Below are 16,131 nucleotides of genomic sequence, written 5' to 3'. Positions count from 1 at the left end.
GGTGGATTTGTTTTAACACTGTTTTGGTTACTACGTGATTCCATATGTGTTATTTCATAGTGTTGATGTCTTCACTATTATTATACAATGTAGAAAATCGTACATTCTGCAAACTTGAGTGGATGCTACTGTCAGAGGTTAGTGGTTTCGGGGAGGGCGAGCAGGTTGAATGAGTCAGTAGTGAAGTCAACCGGAAGGACATGGAGGGAGACATCCAGTCGTGGCTGCGTAAGTCAACCTTTAGTGGTTTCTCAGAAAGACACAGCTCTCAGGTCTCACATACAGCCCATCAGCCTGAACTCAACCCCCCTTCTCTCTCTCCTGCTTTCATACTCTTTGTGACATGAGTGCCTCTCTCCCTCCAAGAAGGCACTGTGTCTGGTCTAGTCTTGGACGTAGACAATGTGTCACCCACACAAGGAGGAAGAATGTACCCTCATTGCGGTGACTTTCCAGAACACTTTTAGTGCCTTCATTTTGTCAAGTTCAAACTAATGAGCAGTGCCAGGTCCAAGTCACTGTCACTATGGTTCATTAATTAAATATAACTACAATCTTAAGGAGAGTTTGTTTGGAAGAGATAGTGGTGATAAGAGTAGCATGGTGTGCCAATGAAAATATTTCTTGAGATTAATAGTCTGCCAGTTGTTTGGACACAGCCCGTATTGATTGGTGGTTACCATTTTGCTGCTTTTTAGAAGGACTTTTCATCTTTTCCTGTACAGTTGTAGATGTTACTCTGCATACCTCTACATAGATCTCTATACTGCAAATCTAGCTCTTTGTAGAGTAGGCTATTTTGTCTCAGACAGTAGTAACTGTGACCACTTGCTGTTTACAGTGTAGTCTTTGGTGAGTGAAATCCACCCTGACGTAACGCGGCATGTTTACGACCACCGGGGACCATGGGTAGAGAAAGCATGCCTTGTTGATTGTGCGGTTATATTGTTATAGTCATGGCTTCCATCTTGCTATAGAAGGCTGGGATTTCCCTGTCACCATTATGCGATTGAAAAAGCACTCCCTCAATAAGCGCTGCAATTGCATCCCCGCAGTTTCCCCCTCATACTGTAACAACATTGAGAACTCAAAACATCTGAAAGTAATTGAAGACATATGTCTCCCTCTAATCACTTTATTAATCTGATCAAAGACAACATGCCTCCCTGGGGGAAATCTATTAATCATGCAGAGTAAATCCAGTGATATGTACACAGAGGTTACCTGCTGTTACTCAGTATGCAGCTCTCCCCCGGCCCAGCCTCACCTCCCCTTAACTCTTCTCTTCTTCCCTTTCCCTGTCTCCTCCACCTACTCTAGGCTAATAATTTGTGTACTCTTTGAGAGATCTCTTCATTTATTAATTGGGAGCTGTGAGGGCTTGTGCTTGATGTAGAAATGTGTCGCATGCACTCCCTCATCTCACGGTGGTCACGTGATCCATTAGGCCACAGTGGAAACACTGAAACACTGAAACACTGCAGCTGGGGGTCTAATTGGCTCTTTAACATGTGGTCTTTCCGAGAAAAATTTACCTTAAGGTTTCCCAAATAGGGATATGCTACATTGAGGAAATGTGTTTTGTGAACCCATTTTCTTTTAATCTTGAAAATGTGTTATAAAAAACTGTTGTATGTACATAGTACTGATCAAGTTCATAATGTTGTCCTGACTATTTATACATTATGTTTGTCCAGTTACTGTCATTTTTCTGTGTTTTTAAGTTTTATAACATCTACTGATGTGGAAAGACATCAGCAACTTTGCCTCGTGTATTTCTGAAGCCTCCATCCGTCGGATGATCCTTGCTTGAGCTGACAGTCTGCACTTCAATGAGTGGATGTTTTCCGTGAGCAGATCATGCAGTCAAATTAGCCAGAAAAGTCGGTCAGGTCCACTTGGAGTGATGATGTTTCATGGTGATTTTCTTGAGGGTCTATGTCCCTAGAGTTGGAAAATGTGTGGTACAGCGCCAGAGCAGCAATGACAGCTTGCTCTGTGTTCACACTTTCTTTCATCCCTCCATTACATTAATTTTTCCCCCATTGGGGTTTAACTCTGCGACAAACACTGTCAGTATACAACAAGTTATTGCTCACCTAGGGTAGAGTTGGGTATGTTGAGCACATTTCTACATTCAGCATTACTACGTCAAGGGAAATATAATATTATTTTTAACAAAGGAAGGGATCATCGACGTGGGGGTCCAATGGAAAATAATGCAACTACATGGAAGGTGTGTTCCACAACGTGCTAGCGGAGTTGAACTGACCTTCCACAGAGTTGTAGTGCGTAAGGCCCAGTATATCACTGGGGCCAAGCTTCCTGCCATCCAGGACCTGTTTACCAGGCGGTGTCAGAGGGAGGAAGGCCCTAAAAATGGTCAAAGACTCCAGACTCCCTAGTCATAGACTGTTCTCTTTGCTACCGCACGACAAGCGGTACCAGAATGCCAAGTCTTGGTCCAAGAGGCTTCTAAACAGCTTCTACCCCCAAGCCATAAGTCTACTGAACATCTGAGCAAATGGCTGCCCAGACTACTTGCACCCCCCCTTTTACACTAGAGCTCCTCTCTGTTATTATCTATGCATAAGTCACTTTAATAACTCTACCCACAGGTAAATATTACCTTAATTATCTTGACTAACCGGTGCCTCCGCACATTGACTCTGTAGCGGTACCCCCTGTATATAGCCTCGCTATTGTTATTTTACTGCTGCTCTTTAGTTATTTGTTACCTTTAGTTATTTGTTAGTTATTTTCTTAACTGAATTGTTGGTTAAGAGCTTGTAAGTAAGCATTTCACTGTAAGGGAATACCTGTTGTATTCGGCGGCATGTGACAAATACAATTTTATTTTATTTGACAATATGGTCTATTTAAAAAAAAACATTTTAAAATGATTATTATAATTTTTTGTTATTATTTTTTACAATAGTTGAAGCTGGTGATTTCAAAGTTGGTTAATAAATTACATATAATTTGAAAGGTAATTTCATGACCTTTCAGAACAACTTGTCAAACAAAATTAATCAGGGTTTTCTTTATAAAGCAATTTATACCAGTAATACTGATATGTACCCTAGATGTCAAAGGTCACCTGAACATTCCGAAAATGTGTCTGATGGATAGCTGTTAATCTAAGCTTACGAATGATACAGATAACTGCGATAATAAAGGAAACACTTTAGTAAGTTAGGTATACAAAGTGTGTTGAAAGCAGGTGTTTCCACACAGGTGTGGTTCCTGAGTGAATTAATCAATTTAACATCATATCATAAATGTCACGTATAAAAAAAAGCCCAGTTGCCCATTATTTTGGCTTCCATGGCTAGAAGAAGTGACTTTGAAAGAGGGGTCTCAAAGGAGCATAGGGGATTTAAGTGTGTGTGTGTGTCAGTCGCCAGATCTCAACCCAACTTAACACTTAAGGGAGATTCTGGTACAGCAGCTGAGACAGTGTTTTCCACCACCATCAACAAAACACCAAATTATGGAATTTCTCGTGGAAGAATGGCGTTCATTCCTACAATAGAGTTCCAGACATGTGTAGAACAATGCCAAGATGCATTGAAGCTGTTCTGGCTCGTGGTGCCCAACGCCCTACTAAGACACTTTATGTTGGTGTTTCCTTTATTTTGGAAGTTACCTGTATATGATTAAAGGGTATACATGAGCAATAAGTTGTTGTATACTGACATTGTCATAGGCTTAAATCCATTTGGGGAAAATGAATGGGACGGAGAGAGGATAGAGAGGGATAACACAGAGAAAGCTGCCATTGCTGCACTGCTATCACACATTTTTTAATTTGAGGAAAATAGACCCTCAAGAAAATCACTGAGACATCATCCCCCCAAGTGAGCTCGGCGGCCCAAATGTGGGGGTCTGGCTCATGGATTAGTAGGGTTTCATTGGTAAAAACGTTTGTGTTTCGGCCGTTATTCAACTGGGATCCGGAAAATGAGGCTGAAAATAATATTTTGAACTGGATTAGCACAACTAAAATCAGCAACATTTGAGATCCCATCAAATCTTCACTTTTGTCCTCTTTCTACCCACACACACAAAACATGTCAAAGTCTTGACATACTGCACCTTTAGTATTCTAATGTAATCAAACCAATACATTTTGATACATCTGTTTAGAAGCCTAAACTATATAAGCGTGATTAGCCTGAGTTGTAGCTTATTGATGCTTGAGGGACTTTGTGTGCTGCTGGCCTTTTACAATGTGTGCAGTGTTGTGTGATACTGTAAGCTTTACTTTAAACTAAGACAAATTACATTCAAGCTGTAATCACAAATCACAATCACCAACTCATGTAGCACCTGAAGCCAGGCAAGCAGTTAAGAAATGTCTCAGTCAGGAGACATTATGCAGTGTTAGCCTGTGGTATTTAACAGACAATACTGCTGTCAGTCATTCATTCATGTTATGACTGTATGTGTCAGGTCTGAATAGCAAATCAGTGCCTGGCACCAGCTGTATTATGGCCCTATGGCGTATGTCAGCAGCATGTAACCGATGATAATGGTGGTTCGCACAGCTGTATGATACCTCGCACTTCTCAATATAGAGTGCTGCTGATGCAGCACATATGTTCTGTACATGTCCATTCTATCTAAATGGCCTACAAGTGGTCTATGCCTATAGCTGTTGCATGAGCCCTTAGATTCCATGTCCAACTGCACCACTATATAACAATGACCAAAAGGCTATCAGCAGCCATTTTGTAGACTGTCTTTAGTAGCTATATTTACTGTCCACCAGGCAGGAATACCTACAACTGGAAGAGTGTGGTCTCGATTACAGCTTTCTACAAAAACTCATTTTGGAAGGACCTGACCTTGAACCGACCCTAAACAGAGTGCTGTAGCACCACTGTGCCAGACACACTGAGATCACCCTCTTTCACATACAGCACAGACCTGGCTTGCTCATCTTCTCTGTTGGTTAGATGGCTGTAAATTAAACTATGCTGCTTCACATTGGCTGTGTTGAGTAATTGCCTGCTGAGCACAACGTCCTGATTGATCCTGCCAGGCTTGTAAATCATAGCTAGTCTCTCTGCTCATCCCTGTTCTCTATCTCACTCTCTCCTCTTACATAATCATATCAGAGACAACTGCACCTTCTAGAGAGAAGCATTAAAACACAGCTTTATTGGTGAAATACCCCTCACCGTCAGATGTGTCAACAAATTCACACCAATTATCCCAATTAAAAAGTTCTCACGGAGGTCTTTCAAATCTCCAGGGTGGTTGTAAAACCACACTAGGTTAACAAGTAGCTTTTCCTTTTACCATTTAATTACCTGTGCCGTATCCTATTCTGTGATTCGGTTTTTCAGTAGATAATGCTAATGATCTATTATCCACAAATAGAGTTGTGAAGTATGTTATACATTGCTGTGATTAATTTGCTTTGTTGCAAAAATAACACGGCCATGGTGCTGGGAGCAGTGCTCTGACTATGTCGTATCGATCTACATTCAACACAGAGGTAGCTTTGTCATAATGTCCTTGCTGTGCCTTTACTGTGGGACATCTCTCAGTTTTGAGTCAAATGGCCACTGGCTGCCATGACAGGACGAGACGACATTTGCTGTGTCATCATGGATGCTGAGGGTAACCTCTGACACAAAGGAATGCTGACGCCCGATAACCCCTGCGACACAGATACACTCACACACAGATGCAGACTTTAAGTGTACATACACATGCACACGCACGCACGCACGCACACACAAACATACACACAACATTCCCTCAAAGAAGACACACAGCATTTTAGAGAGTGAGAGGAAAAAAACGCAAAAGAGTATTGTTGGCCGTTGGCAACGGCACCAAACTAATCATCTTTATTTAACTAAATCTATTTTCCAAAGTTCTACTACTACTGTGCAGTACATAAGCATATTAAAAGATTGAGAACAGTAGAGGACAGTAGGGCAATCATCTTGGTGCACAGAGCCCCTAAATCAGCACTTTCACTGTCTGTCTGTTCCCACCAGTGTGTTGTTCACATGGATACCCTTCTGGAAAGATCATCCATGATGGTGCAGATGGAGAATCAGAGGACAAATGTCACAGACATATTCTGCTTTTTTATGAAGATTATATACTGAACAAAAATATAAAACACAACATGCAACATTTTTAAAGATTTCACTGCGCTACAGTTCATAAAAGGTAATCAGTCAATTGAAAAAAATGAATTAGGCCCTAATCTATGGATTTCACATTACTGGGCAGGGTTGCAGCCAGGGGTGGGCCTGGGAGGGAATTAGCCCACCCACTTGCAAGGTCCAGCCTATCAGAATGAGTTTTCCCCCACAAAAGGGCTTTAATACAGACCGAAATACACCCCCACCCCTCCGATCCCTCAGGTAAAGAAACCGGATGTGGAGGTCCTGGGCTGGACCAGGACCTCCAGTTGCACTTACTGCCAAATTCTCGAAAACAATGTTGGAGGCATCTTATGGTTGAGAAATTAACATTCAATTATCTGGCAACAGCTCTGGTGGACATTTCTTCCAGTCAGCATGCCAATTGGACACTCCCGCAAAACTTGAGACATCTGTGGCGTTTTGTTGTGTAACAAAACTTTACATGTTGCGTTTTTATTTTATTCAGTGTAATTGGATGACATGAGCGGAAGTATGAAGACGAGTGATATTGTCACGCCCTGGTCTTAGTATTCTGTGTTTTCTTTATTATGTTGGTTAGGCCAGGGTGTGACATGGGTGATTTATGTGTCTTGTATTGTCTAGGGGTTTTGTAGTCTATGGGATTGTGTTTTGTTAAGTATTCTAGGTAGGTCTATGGTTGCCTGGAGTGGTTCTCAATCAGAGGCAGGTGTTTTTCGTTGTCTCTGATTGGGAACCATATTTAGGCAGCCATATTCTTTAGGTATTTTGTGGGTGATTGTTTCCTGTCTCTGTGTTTTGCACCAGTTAGGACTGTTTTGTTTTTTCCACATTTTCTTATTTTGTGTAGTGTTCACGTTTTCATCTTTCATTAAAGATGTTTATAAATAACCACACTGCAATTTGGTCCTCCTCTCCTTCCCAGGAAGAAAACCGTTACAGATATGACATGCTGGCGTCTATATATGGGTGTAATCACACAGTTGCTGTTCTCATGGCCCACTTCACTGGGAGGTGAACCAATCCTGTACTGATCCGCAGATGATAAATTAAGTTAGCCACTAGGCTGCTCCAGATAATAAGTGGCAGGTCGCTTTTTCTTCTGTTTAGAGCTCCGAACATTTAATCTATTAACCTTTTCCTCTGGAAGAGCAGGATGGATTACCCGAGCTGTCAGTCTTCTCATTAAACTTCCCTTTTTACATTGTCTTTGTCAAAGTCAGGACTAGCACTTACTTTTTTTACTATAATGTCCACGCCAAGTGAATGACTTTAAGCTCCATCCCAATCATCTTTAGGAGCAGGCAAGAGCTTAGATCGCCGCAGAGAAACAAATGAGAGCATTTTAACTGCATTGCAATCCATTTTGAAACACTGAGAATGCAGAAATGTTGGCAGTGCCTGAAATTGATCAACTGTTCACAGACGGACAGGGAAATTAGAGACACATTATGTCTAAAACGTATGGAAATTGCAGGGAATCAGATTTATTTAACTTTCTCTCACTTAGCCTCTTTCCTGGACTCTCGCTGTTCATAGAGTGAAAACTGTATTATAATTCAAACCTTGCACAGTTCAGACATTATTTATTTTGTCCTCTAACAGCTAAAAAGATCAAGCTGCTCAGACTTTGAGGATTTCACATTTTCAATGAAGCTCTGGAGTCTCTTAGAATCAATTCACTGTTTTTGTTTTTGAGTAATGAATGTCTCCCTTAAGAGGCACTTTTTTAAAACAAATACTTCTTACAAAAATATTTGTATTTCTCAGAAACACCAAGGACATGTGGCAAAATACACTATCAAGCATCTTTTAATGAGAGTCAATGCTGTTGGCTATGACACAAAGCATTTGGCATTATCTTGAAGAATCCTTCAATGCACAATTTGCCACATGCAAAATGGTTCAATCAAACACATGACAACATTGTTTACTCCAGTAGTTGTATCCATAGTGCTATAAAGTAAACATGCCATTGAACTTCTAATGTTTGCATTGACAGTACAGTATTGATTGGTTGATTGATTCAAGGATAGTTATTTGGACTGGGAATGCAACTTTGGAGTCAAAAAAATCCTTATCGCCTCCATGTAGCCATATCTTCATCTTTTCAACCACATCCCATCCAAAGACTTGACACTCCAAAAAACAAAATGTTTGCCACAGTCCTTCAAACAAGTGATTGGCTTTGCCTTTTCACACAAGGACAGAGAAGTTTGTGCCCTAGAGCACTTCTGGCTGACTACACTAAACTGTCTTATCTGCATTCGGCGTCTGCTTTCATCAAACAGCCATTACGCATGCATCTGGGACTTCCGTCACCTTATTACAGAGTCCCTATACCGAACAGCCCAAGCCATTATCATATACATTAAGACTGGGCTAAATCAATGTTTTATGTGCTCAGAATTCTATTACAATGCTATCCCATCATGCCCACCTCTTCAGAATATATTTTCACATGAGTGATGAGAGGGAGAGTATGGAATGGAGACCCCCGTCCTGGAATGGATTAGTCCTGCACATTTGATAATGGTATGATTAGGGCTCAATTATAGCTTATTTCTGCTTTATTCTCTTTAAAATCACTTGCTATAGTATATATACTGGTATATACTGGCTGGATGCTACGGGACATATATTGTAGCCTTTGAGTCTATTGCCTGATACCCAATAGGTTAGGATGCATGGGCCCTTGTTGTTCCATTTCAATATCAAGTCTAACTATTCAAGTCTGTCAGTTGTAATGAGAGATACTTCATTTCCATATTATTTATGTCTTTATTTAAGTGTCATTGCAAGGACAATGAGTCTTTAGAGACTACAGACAAAAATGACTACACATGAAGGACAATGACTGAATTGTGTTCAAAACCTGACTCCCTGAATAATAATTAAGTGATTATAACTGCTGTATTGTAAAGGCATTCTGATACACTTGAATTCACATATAATATGATAAACCAATGAGGCAATGCTTCCAACCTGCCCTAATGGGTAATGGCAGTTATGAACATAATACAGTGCTTGACATGATGCTTTATAGCAGTTTATGACAACAATGAAAACATTAACTTACATCAACAATGAAATAGTTCACACCAAACTCATTATAAACCTTTAGTGTTTCTAGCTACATGTACATCATCAATCTGTAATGATCATAATGTGTGTGACAAAACGTGTAGACAGAACGGAACATATTCTATGACACTAAAGGTTCATCTTATTGATTAGACTCTAAAAGTCATAAACACAATTAACTCTGTCATCCACACCCCAAAACACAGTTTTCATTCAACTCTATTCATTAGGATGTAATTGACGCTTAAAACGAAAGAAAGGTCCATGGAAAAGCTATTTTGTTCTCCGCATCAATTACGGCCTAATTAAGAGAGCTGAAGGAAAACAGTGTTTATGTGGGGTGTGGATGGCATAAGGTTAATTGTGTTTACATCTATCAAAGTTTTAAGCACATTGCCGGATCTACTAAAGACATCTAGTAATCTTCCCAGAGTGCTCCATATTTTACCGCAATTGTAATATTGATGCCTAAATAGTAGGCTGTTTGAGCATGTGGGAAAAAATAAAATGTTTTATAGTATGTAACATTTTGAAAAAATCATGTATACTTTAAATGCCAGGGTGTCAAGTTTCAAGTTGTAATGTCACATGCACAAGTACTGTACAGTGAAATGCCTTTTTTGCTAACTTAAAACCCAACAATGCTATAATCAATAACAATGTAATACTAGAAAAAAACACACGAGAAATAAGAATAAGAAATATGAAATACACAATAAAGTAAGTAAGTAAGCATACTATATACAGGACATATTTAAAAAGTCAGTTTGAATACAAATCAAATCAAATCAAATTGTGTTTGTCACATACACATGGTTAGCAGATGTTAATGCGAGTGTAGCGAAATGCTTGTGCTTCTAGTTCAAGTAATCTAGCTAACAATTCCAAACCTACTACCTTATAGACACAAGTGTAAGGGGATAAGAATATGTACATAGGTAGTTTGCCCCCGGTGATGCGTTGTGCAGACCTCACTACCCTCTGCACGCCCAATTTTTCAGTTTTTGATTTGTTAAAAAAGTTTGAAATATCCAATAAATGTCGTTCCACTTCATGATTGTGTCCCACTTGTTGTTGATTCTTCACAAAAAAATACAGTTTTATATCTTTATGTTTGAAGCCTGAAATGTGCCAAAAGGAAGCAAAGTTCAAGGGGGCCGAATACTTTCGCAAGGCACTGTATTTTGTTAGCTATTTATCGGTCATATTGCATTGTGATAGAAGTTGTTCAAGAGCCTGTTGGTGTCATACGCACCAGTACCTCTTGTCGTGCGTTAGCAGAGAAAATAGTCTATGGCTTGGATGGTTTTGGGGTCTTTGATGATTTTTACACCGCCTGATACAGAGGTCCTGGATGGCATGGAGCTCGACCCCAGTAATGTACTGGGCTGTCCGAACAACCCTTTGTAGTGCCATGCAATCGAGGGTGGTGCTATAGCCATACCAGGCAGTGATGCAGCCAGTCAATATGCTCTCAATGGTATAGCTGTAGAACCTTTTCAGGATTTAAGGGCCCACGCCAAACTATTTCAACCCCTGAGGGGGAAGAGGCACTGTCGAACCTTCTTCATGACTGTGTGTGTGTTTGGACCATTTTAAGTCTTTAGTGATTTGGACACCGAGGAACTCGAACCCGTCTGTCTACCTGTTCCACTGCCGCCCCGTGGATGTGGATGGGGCGTGTTGTACTTTGGTCTGGAGTCCATACACTATTTTTTTTAAATTAACTTACCATAAAACGTTCTATTTTCGCATACTGAGAATGCACCACGCATGACTGCGTTGTTTCCCGTTACTGGTACATTTCGGGAGCACATCCCCATATCTAATTGACAAGCCGGAAGGAGCATGACATAGATGAAGCAATCTCAATTGCTATCCACACTGCCCTCACCCACGTACACTACCGGTCAAAAGATAGGGTTTTTATTAATTTTTACTATTTTCTACATTGTAGAATAGTAGTGAAGGCATCAAAGCTATGAAATAACACATATGGAATCATGTTGTAACCAGAAAAGTGTTAAACAAATCAAAATATATTTTAGACTTCTTAGATAGATAGATATATATTTTAGGCTACTTAGACTCTTCAAAGTAGCCACCCTTTGCCTTGATGACAGCTTTGCAAACTCTTGGCATTTTCTCAACCATCACACCTTCTCCTCAATGCTTCACGGTGGGAACCACACATGCCGAGATCATCCATTAACCTACCTTGCATCTCAGTTGGAACCAAAACTCTCAAATGCTATCCAATGCTATTATCCAATGCTACCAATAATATGCATATCCTAGCTTCTGGGCCTTAGTAACAGGCAGTTTACTTTGGGCATGTCAGTCATCCGAAATCTATCTTGTCTCATCGCTACAACTCCCGTACGGGCTCAGGAGAGACGAAGGTCGAAAGCCATGCGTCCTCCGAAACACAACCCAACCAAGCCTCACTGCTTCTTAACACAGCGTGCATCCAACCCGGAAGCCAGCCGCACCAATGTGTTGGAGGAAACACCGTGCACCTGGCGACCTGGTTAGTGCGTACTGTGCCCGGCCCGCCACAGGAGTCGCTAGTGCGCGATGAGACAAGGATTTCCCTACTGACCAAACCCTCCCTAACCCGGACGATGCTAGGCCAATTGTTTGTCACCCCATGGACCTAACAGTCGCGGCCGGATGCGACAGAGCCTGGGCTCGAACCCAGAGTCTCTGGTGTTCCAAACGTTTTTAAATGCATTTAGGGGGGCTACAGACCTCATGCCCGCTATGGGACCACCCTACCACTGGCCCAAATCAATGTGGGCCGCCAGTGGCCACTTTTGTGGGCCTTGTGATTGAATGGGTAACCAGGCCCGTATTTTAAAAATGATGCTTCACTGTGGGGATGGTGTTTTCAGGGTGATGAGAGGTTTTTTGGTTTGCGCCATACATAGCATTTTCATTGATGGCCAAAAAGCTACATTTTTTTCTCATTTGACCAGAGTACCTTCTTCCATATGTTTGAAAAGTCTTCCACATGCCTTTTGGCGAACACCAAGTGTTTTTTCTTTTTTTTCTTTAAGCAATGGCTTTTTTTCCGGCCACTCTTCCGTAAAGCCCAGCTCTGTGGAGTGTATGGTTTAAAATGGTCCTATGGACAGATACTCCAATCTCTGCTGTGGAGCTTTGCATCTCCTTCAGGGTTATCTTTGGTCTCTTTGTTGCATCTCTGGTTAATGCCCTCCTTGCCTGGTTTTGGTGGGCATCCCTCCCTTGGCAGGTTTGTTGTGGTGCCATATTCTTTCCATTTTTTAATAATGGATTTAATGGTGCTCCATGAGATGTTCAAAGTTTCTGATATGTTTTTAGAACCCAACCCTGATCTGTACTTCTCCACAACTTTGTCCCTGACCTGTTTGCAGAGCTCCTTGGCCTTCATGGTGCCCCTTGCTTAGTGGTGTTTCAGACTCTTGGGGCCATTTAGAACAGGTGTATATATACTGAGATCTTGTGACAGATCATGTGACACTTAGATTGCACACAGGTGGACTTTATTTAACTAATTATGTGACTTTTGAAGGTAATTGATTGCACCAGAACTTATTTAGGGGCTTCATAGCACACACCACTTTTCCGTTTTATTTATTTATTTATTATTATTATTATTCATTTTACTTCACCAATTTGGGCTATTTTGTGTATGTCCATTACATGAAATCCAAATAAAAATCTATTTAAATTACAGGTTGTAATGCTACAAAATAGAAAAAATGCCAGGGGGGATAAATACTTTTGCAAGGTACTGTATGTACTTCAATTGGCATGATACCTTTTTACAGGGCTTTACATGTGGTATGTTTAAAGCTGAAAGCTGTCCTTTTCCATATTTTTAAGAACTTGAAAGCTCCGCCCAATGGAGTCAGCACAGCGGGAGGGGGAGGCCACAACAGTGGCATTCTTGAAGTGGTATGCATGCGGTGATGGATGAGGCGCTGCAGGAGCTGCCACTCCATCACCGCACCGGTCATTATCTCCTCATCCTTCCAAGCTGCAGTTGTGGGCTCCTCTCCCTCCCAAAAGGTGCCCGACTGTGGAAGCAGGAGAAGGAGGTGCCTGCCAGGGAAGCACGCCTTGTGGCTATGTTAGTTTATTAAGAAGAAGTCATGGATTTTGTATGTATTTTATTTATAGCCAATCATTTATTAACCTTTTCACACACGAGTTCCAAATATCTCTGAGTTTTTTTTTATAAATGTGATGTCAGAATGCACTCACTGTTCCAAAATGTGATTGTTTTTTGCAACTTGACATTTAACCCACGCTGCCCTCAAACCAAGGCACGCTTCTGGCTAATTATCTATAGGCTATGTTTCAACTTGTCAATTTCTAATTATTTTCCAACAACAGTTGGAATTGAGTTGTGTTCTGCCTCCTCAGTAATTTGCATAAGAAGTAACTCTTTTCACTGTTGTGGACAATTTCTGTTTGAGGCTTTACTGAGCTGGATAAACCTCTCTCTTCGAGGAGAGCTCAAGCACTTCCTCAGTGTTTCCCCAGATCAAGTAGGAAGACTTTGGGCATGTCTAGTTAGAACCTTCACAAACTTTTCCCCTGGACCATTTTCTGGCTGGTGCCCGCATTGCCTTCATTGTATTTTTCAGGCAATGGGCGCGGCCATCTTTGACTTTGTTTATTTGCATCTTATAGTGAAAGGCATTCTGGGATTAGGGAGTTTTCGCTTGTCAAACATAAAAAACATGGCTGCCATCGTAAAGAATTTAGCTTTTAGCTGACACGCATCTCTTTTCTAAACAATATTACATTTCTCTCTTGTGCTCACCAGAGATGTGGTACATTGTAAACTAGTCTAGCTGTTGTCAGCGCAACCTGTTATTTAAACTGGTTTATGGAATGAGTTTGGCTGTGGACGTGTTTCGTGTGATGTTTGGAGGAAGTTTGCATTTATCTTTTCCAATAAAAGGTGAAATTGAGTTATAAAGTTGTGAAGACCTTTATTTCCAATCAGTACAATACCTTGTTTAGATGCTTTTCAGACGTGTTTGATGCATCATACATTTTGTTGCTACTTTTCAAATCACATATTGGAATGTAATGGTACGCTGCAGGGACCACTCAACAATGATCACAAATATGTAATCGTACGCGTCAAAGGATTAAACCTAAAGTGTATTTCTGTTTTCTCATTTTTAACTGTTTATTGTTTGTAATAAACATTTTTATACTGTTGGTGCGTTTTACATTGAACATTCAAAAATGCACTGGCACATTTGAGCTATCTTGCTGCAGGTGCATAGTAGCAATTAGATGAGTTGAAAGAAAAAATAAACACGCACACTGCTCTTGCTTGCATCACTTTTTTTTATTGAAGCTCACGTGTTGGCCCCTTGACCTTCAAAATAGCTTTTTGCTCTACTGAACGAAATAAACAATATTTTCATAACAATCTCAAAGTGCATCAAAAGCTAAAAACAAACAACCAATACATCATGAAGTAGCCTAGTTATATTTGGCTAGGTCAACCAATGCATCGTCATGAGTAGCCTAGTTCTATTTGGCTAGGTCAACCAATGCATCGTCATGAGTAGCCTAGTTCTATTTGGCTAGGTCAACCAATGCATCGTCATGAGTAGCCTAGTTCTATTTGGCTAGGTCAACCAATGCATCGTCATGAGTAGCCTAGTTCTATTTGGCTAGGTCAACCAATGCATCGTCATGAGTAGCCTAGTTATATTTGGCTAGGTCAACCAATGCATCGTCATGAGTAGCCTAGTTATATTTGACTAGGTCAACCAATGCATCGTCATGAGTAGCCTAGTTATATTTGGCTAGGTCAACCAATGCATCATCATGAGTAGCCTAGTTATATTTGGCTAGGTCAACCAATGCATCATCATGAGTAGCCTAGTTATATTTGGCTAGGTCAACCAATGCATCATCATGAGTAGCCTAGTTATATTTGGCTAGGTCAAACAATGCATCATCATGAGTAGCCTAATTATACTGTATATAACCAGCCTGAGTCATGTAGCCCCTGGAATGCTCCTTCACAATATATGGCACCCACTTGGGTGATGCCTCAGCAACTCTGGGAGCTACAAACCTCACCACACACAATTCATAGTAGCCTGCCCTCCTCATTACAAACCCTCTGCCTCAGCACTGCATTCCTCTACTGCATCTCCCATTCCTCTCAAGCTTCAGGTGACTCTTCAATTGATACTGTTGTGGAAATATTCAGTCAATAATATTTCTCAAATACCGGAGCCTGTGAGATCAAATAGACTTTGTTACAAAGTAATATAAGCCGAGCTGGCTCATGAAGCAACTGACTTCCAGCCTTGGCACACACTTTTTTACACAGGTTTCATCCTTACGTCACACACATAGTAACTCCTCTTTATGTTAACCTATCTAGGGTATGTGGGACCTGGCCAACATCCAGTGAGATTGCAGAGTGACAAATTCAAATACAGTAATCTACAGGCTTAAACGCAGTCACAACAGGCAGACAAAAAAAATCTAAATTGTATCCATAAAGTTCATAGGAACATGTCAAGCGATGTTTATATTCAATCCTCAGGTTGTTTTTAGCCTAAATAATTGATAGTATTTCAACCGGACAATAACGTAGTCAATATAAAAGGTAAACAAGAAAGGCACTCTCTCAGTCGTGTGCATGAAAAAGCTCTGTGACACAGCAGGGTCCATTCATTCAGACTGCTCTTACTCTGTTGACATCTAGTGGAAGGCATAGGAACTGCAATTTGTGTCCTAAGTCAATTGATAATGTAATGGCATTGAATAGAAAACTACAACATAAAACAAATCCTACATCCTGAATGGATTTTTCTCAGGTTTTCGCCTGCCAAATCAGTTCTGTTATAATCACAGACATTAT

At 40.7% G+C, this 16,131-nt stretch overlaps 1 pseudogene; it reads right to left on the bottom strand.

The window, feature by feature from the left end:
* Nucleotides 1–5,537: 5,537 nt before the first annotated feature.
* Nucleotides 5,538–16,131, bottom strand: part of LOC118369408 (DDB1- and CUL4-associated factor 7-like) — a 93,889-nt pseudogene continuing 83,295 nt past the window's right edge.

Source organism: Oncorhynchus keta, chromosome 36 (assembly GCF_023373465.1).
Source record: "Oncorhynchus keta strain PuntledgeMale-10-30-2019 chromosome 36, Oket_V2, whole genome shotgun sequence".
NCBI classification, from domain to species: domain Eukaryota; kingdom Metazoa; phylum Chordata; class Actinopteri; order Salmoniformes; family Salmonidae; genus Oncorhynchus; species Oncorhynchus keta.
The sequence above is the reverse complement of the archived record's forward strand: the minus strand, read 5'-3'. Positions and strand labels throughout refer to the sequence as shown.